The following is a 6520-nucleotide window of genomic DNA, read 5'->3' on the forward strand; positions in this document are numbered from 1 at the left end:
ATTGATATCATGTTCCCTCAGTTAAGGTATTCTGTGCACTAGACGACCGTCTTCAATATACGACGGATGGCGCCATATACAGGGTAAGTAATGACAATTGATGTAGAACAAATACCGTTTTTCAAAATGGACTAAATTTACTTCACAAATGTAATATAAACTATATCCTTTAGGTTATTGACTTTAGGACAATAACTCTTTTCTTACATTTGTAAGATTAGTCGTCATTTCGGAAACTGCATTCAGATGGACGTTTACTAATCAAACAATAATTAGAAACGACGACCTAGAGACATTATTGTCTCTCTTCCATAGTACATTTGGGCATCGTACTTAAAGTAAATGAAGAATTAAGGGTAAAGACACTTGTACAGAATGAATAAATGTATACTACTAGCAGCTCAATAATTGTCTCATTATCTTATTCCATGTAGAATGTAGATGGACAGAATTAAAAATCTAATTCAGATCTTGATTGTCGCAATATCCGGAGAGAAGAGTTGTCAATGACCTCACATTATTGTGAATTAAATCCCATGTAGTCCGAAAAGGTCTATGACAAACCCAAATTTATGGAGTTCCAAGTGAACTCATGTTGTATTCCAAATAAATTCCGATATTGTATTTGAATATATATATATATATAGACAAGCTGTTCGTCATGAAAAAACCCCATTACATTTACAAAACAAGCACTAACACAAGAACAAAGATCGATAAACAGTCTTATAAGTTGATTTGGAGCAGGAGACAGTTGGAATTGCGTCACATACTAAACATTAGATCATTTGAACTTTTGTTTACCGCGTACAAATACTGTGGTTTGATAGGTCTAACGTTCTGTCAGTTGAGAGACCGGTTTATGTCTGCATTCTTCGTGGAATAGTGGTGAGCTTATTTGCTTCTAGAACTTAACATTTAAACCACTCTTTTATATCGGACGATTCCTTGTTATAGGATTACAGCCCACCCCTCCCCTCATGCACGTTATTAGTGGCCAATACCCTTAATTTTATTTGTTTTTGTTGTTTTTGGGGGTTTAACACCATTTTTTTAAAGTGCATGATAATACACGTTATTACGAGCCCCAGTGGGGTCAAGTCGCCATATTCAGAATGACGTGACCTTTGTTTTCTCAATTCCGTTTGGTCAGTCAGTTCGAAAACAGCCGCCAAAATATTCATAGAAGTAGTTAAACGAAAGGTTCCATAAGAAGGGGTACAGAAAATTTTCCTCGATCACAGCCAATCAGCAAAGAGAATACTGCGGAAGAAATTCATAGCCTTCTTTGGACCAAGCATCTCCGTAAGCTGTATCGATTTATTTATTTGTTTTTCTATCCTTCCGCCCATCACATTGGGAGGTCAAATATTTTCGCGGCTTGTTTGTTACATATAATTTGTATGGAATACATATATATTGTAACATGATTACCTTCAAGACTCCAACCCATGGGGCTATGTTAGATCGTTTAATTTTTATCTTGCTTAGGAAGAAAATATTTCCTGCAAGCGTTTTGAATCAAGATATGACAGTGCCTACGGGACAAAATGTTTAACATCAAAATTGGATGAACAAATGCTTTGTTATTTACCAGTTTAGAAAATGTCAGTCACAAAAGAACTGCTAATTTTCGTGTTGTGCATTTCACACATTTGGAACCTCGACGTGAGGTCTTGCAAATTTGTTGTGTACCTCTCAATCACCTTTCAATGTAAACATCTTTTGTTAAGAATTAAATGAGCAAAATACGTCGATTCTATGGGATGAGTGCTTGGCAAAGATTCCCAAACTGTTTGCTTCCCACGTTCAAGTAGATTAACAACATCTAGATTAGATATTACTGTTTATTATCACACACGCACGCACGCACACACGCACACACACATACACGAACGCACGCACCGCCACATACACCTTAAATGCACTATACGATATCAACGAACATCAAGTGTCCCATTAATTCACTCCACTTGCACAAGGGTCTAATATGTTCTTTGTTTTTCCATTTTGTTTCTTCTTCTTCTTCGTCGTCGTCGTCAAGTTTCTATTTTCACAACGATTTTGGCCAATTACTGTAGATCTGAGTCTCATCCCTCATGCCCACCCACACCCACACCCTCATCCCCACCCACACCCTCATCCCCACCCACATCTGATCTAGTTGCCAGAATACGTTTTCTAGAGTTAGTGTCAGATATTTGATACAGATTTACAAAGTTTCAGCATGATTTTTTATTTTTTGGGACAGTACAAGTTGAAGACAGTCGTTTGATTTGTTGTCCTGAAAATATCCAGTTTTCTCTGCTTTTCACCAAAAGGTGTACCATTTTAACTCCTCCAGGAAATGCCTGTAAATCTTTGATTCGCCACTACATTGGCTTGGAAAAGCGTACCAAGGAGGACCGACCCAAGATATACGGTCGATATGATTATAACAACGCTTGGTTACTCGCCTGAATGTGACAATATACGAACAGCTTGCACGAGTTGTCGACCCCTAAAGCATGTACGTTTAGACGCATGCGACTAATGATATCGAAGAATGGTAACCGGTCTAGAAGTGTGTGTGTTTGTGTGTGTGTGTGTGTGTTGGCAAAAAGAATCTTTTGAGAGCTTATCCTGTTTATAACTGTAAAAAAAGAGATAATGTTTCATTGAATAAATTTCAGTGCTTTTATAGACTTAAGTTTCTGACATTAATACATGACTCTGGTGCAGAAGTGAAAATACATGTTGATTCAAAAAATGCAACGGTTCATACGGTTTCCGCACACAGGATGTGCCTGTACTAATAAACACAGGTTTGATCATGAGCATTCAAAAACTGCAAGTTCTTTAATTTTTAATATTATGGTGTTTGAATTCATTTACCATGAAAGCTGAATTAGTACCGTGAGTCCTAATCAGCCAAACTCATATATGCTCTACTTTATGTTCAATTGTTTCTAGACTGGTTCCCTTTCGTTCATATGATTGGTACCGTGCTCCTTTACGAGTTATGTCGTCACATCTTTTTCGAAATCAGTAAAATAATTTTTCTTTTTTCTGTATTGTAAAATAAATTTTTTGGCATAAAATCGACGCGATAAAATTAGCACAGCAGTACATAATTGCAAGACGGCATATAAAGGATTCCAGATATTGAGTTAAACTATCACAAATATTCAGATTAATTAAATCGAGATTTGCAATTATAATTAAGGTTCTAGAGCACTAATTTCAAAAGTACTCGGGGTACACAAGCAATGTAAGAAAAGAATGCGAAGAAGAAAATGATCTTCAAAATTATAGTCGAAATAGTCCTTTACGTCAAAATAATTCCTCTTAGGTCCTTAATTCGCCAATAGTTAAATCTAAATATGTAAGTTTTTCAATCACCAAAGGTGTATCACTGAAAGTAACGAGAAAATATGAAGCAGTGAAAACTGAGTGAATCTATCTTACAGATTATCTTTCTTGCTGCTCAAAATAATCTCCCTTGAACACTCTTGACAAGGACATAGGATTTATATCCCATGTATTGGGATCGCTGTGTGTTGCTCAATACAATAAATAATGTACTTACTTATGGGCCTACATGACATATTCCAGAAGTGACACTTGCTATATATATTTAATTTGTAATTGTGAGTTTTTTTGTCCATGATCATAAGTTATAATTGTATTTTGTACTCGAATTTGTGCAAAATCAAGTTCGTAGTATTCCTGCAATAGCAGCTGAGGCAGAAATGAGTCTTATCGTTGTGTTCAATATTTCACTTGTTGTTGTTGAGTTTAATTATAGTAACGTTCGCACAATTGTGCATGTGCCACTTTTTTCTGACTGCACCGCAGCCTGCTAGTTGTTCCTGGGGAAGGGGATGGTGCCACCTCCCCCAGGCTTTTATGGATTCAAGGAACCCTGATAGTTTGGCCTCACTCTGTGGGTCCATAAAGGTCCCTACAGTTGAATGGTTGGCTATCATTAGTGGGAAGGAGAGCTCGGGAACGGTCCTGCTTGCTTTACATCGCTGGTTTCTTGTTGCATTTGCCTGGTGTTTTTTTTTTTTTTTTTTCGAGATTTTTTTTTTCTTCTTCAAAATGTTATAAAAGGAGGGGGGATGTTCTATGCTGTTTATAGAGGTTCTTAGTAGATATCATGTATGAAGAGAGATTTTCAAGGTTATTATGGTATTACTAGTCGAGGTGTTTAGGATGTGCTTCCTACGTTATGTCATTTATAAGTTTTTAGATATTACCTCTTTAAGTTATTTATTAATTGATGTTTTTAGAGATTGAATGTTATTTATACTTTATTTAGCAAGAGACCGGAGTCCTAGCCGATTACACGGTTCGTTAAGGACATCTAGGACAGGAATCCTAGCTGATTACTCGGTTCGTTAAGGACATCTAGGACATCCGATATTGCGGTTTCCTTAGTTTTTTATAGGTGCTTCGTAAGTGAATTATTTATTAATACTTTTATAAAATTGAATGATATGTTATGGTTTTTTATGTGGTGGCTTCTAAATTTATTTAGCTAGTTACTGGGTCTTTTGGTTTTGTGGGGATAGTAATTATATTTTGTTCCTAAGTCCTGCTGAGTCTATGAATTGATTTATATTTTTATATGCTGATTGTTTATTTTTATTAGAGTCCATAAGTAACTCTGGGTATGTGTGTGGTGATCCAGTCTCTTTTTGGTTTTTGATAAATATTTTCCGAGCGGATTGATATTTTGGGCATATATTGAATACGTGATGTAGATCTTCGGTGGTGTGGCAGTTAAAGCAGTTAATGGTTGCTGGTTTGGGTCCTATAAACCTTCCAAAACTGCTTGCTAGTTTAGTTTTTCCAGTTATTATCCTGTTTATGCTTTTCTGTTCTAAATAGGTACCCTTAGGAACTTAGGCTGAAATTTATTTATGCAAATTATTTATTAAAGTGAAATACAATGTGCTCATCAATAATATTATTGAACAGAGACATTAGCTTAGAATTAAAGTGAATTCAAACACGGACAGCTTGTATTATATTATTATGATTCCTCAAAAGAATGATGGCACATCACCACGCCGCAGGCCACTACAGGCACATCAACACATTCATCGTTGATTCTTACTTGGAATAACACTGGAATTTGATTAGAACATTATTCATAAGGACTAGTGATAACACTTTCGTATGTTCTTTTTAAATTATCACCATGTATTATAGGGAAATAAATTGATTGTTGAATTTTTCAAAACTTGTTGGTTCTCGTTCTTTTCTACTACTTAATTTAAGACCATAGAGTCCTAATACACTCTTGCCGTGTATTTGTAGTATGGTAAAATAGCACACTAACTCCAAATAGTGTTACGGACTATTTATTCGCGTTTGTTCTTTTCTTTATTTCTCTGTTTGCCGTTGAATCATTAATGTCCACCACTTATGGATTGTGTGTTATGTGTCGCACATCTTGCACATATTTTAGTGAGAGACCCATTATATAGGGTTTCTGAAAAACAGTCATTTTTTAAAAACAGCTGTTTACTGTTTTCAATTTTCAAAAAACAGCTGTTAACAGCTGTTTTTACTGTTTTTTCCATATTTTCACTAATTTTACAGTCAATGGCTTATTTTTGTGATGAACACCGTTTTATTATATATCTTTCGTGATAAGTTCTAAATCAATACATTTTTACTTCTTATAATAATATTTCAAGAATACAAGTGCATTAAGCGACTTGTCTGAGAGACGCGATCTTAATTTTGTACAGAAATTCGTAAAGACCGAAAAAACTCTTTCAACGTCCGTTGATGTCGGTTTAATGGATAGAATTGCGTTGTACAATTTCTGGAGATTTTCAATGCGCTGGCCAGAGTTCCTGAAGAGCGTGAATTCGGACTTGAGCCATTTGAAACTGTCTTGTCCTCCGACTGCAATTGATGATCCATCTTTTTGAAGCAACAAATTCAATTCATCTTGAAGAGACAAGTTCACACTTTCAGCATCATTTGACGACTGTTCGACGACATCTTCTACATCGTTGACTTCAAATAGACGAGACGCTAGATTTCCTGCGAAATTTAGCGTAGTTTTTGACGGGGCGATAGATGGATCTTTGAGACTGCGCAGGAGGTTCATGACATCATTGTTCAATCGCTCTTCAACGCGACACTTCAAATTTTCCATGAGCTTGGTACTAATGTCATTATTCAGGTTAGAGAGCTTGTTGAACATGATTTCTAGAATTGTGTCAGCACTCATCAACGTCGCGTCTTCTCGACTTAGATTCTCAACAGCAAGTTTCACAGGTTCCATTGCTTTCAGAAGAGTTTTGAGAGCGTCAAAATCCAATGTCTCAATGTCCGTTAGAAACAGTAAAACAGTTAGGAAAAAAAACAGCTGTTTACTGTTTTTTGATTTTGGACGAAAAACAGCTGTTTTACTGTTACTGTTAAACAGTTACCAGAAACCCTAGACCCATATTTTCTATTTTATATGAACTCCTACTCCGACATTACTGCACTTGAGTGTTTAGATTCAATATTT

Source organism: Sinohyriopsis cumingii, chromosome 1 (genome assembly GCF_028554795.1).
Source record: "Sinohyriopsis cumingii isolate HCF-2022 chromosome 1, ASM2855479v2, whole genome shotgun sequence".
Taxonomy (NCBI): domain Eukaryota; kingdom Metazoa; phylum Mollusca; class Bivalvia; order Unionida; family Unionidae; genus Sinohyriopsis; species Sinohyriopsis cumingii.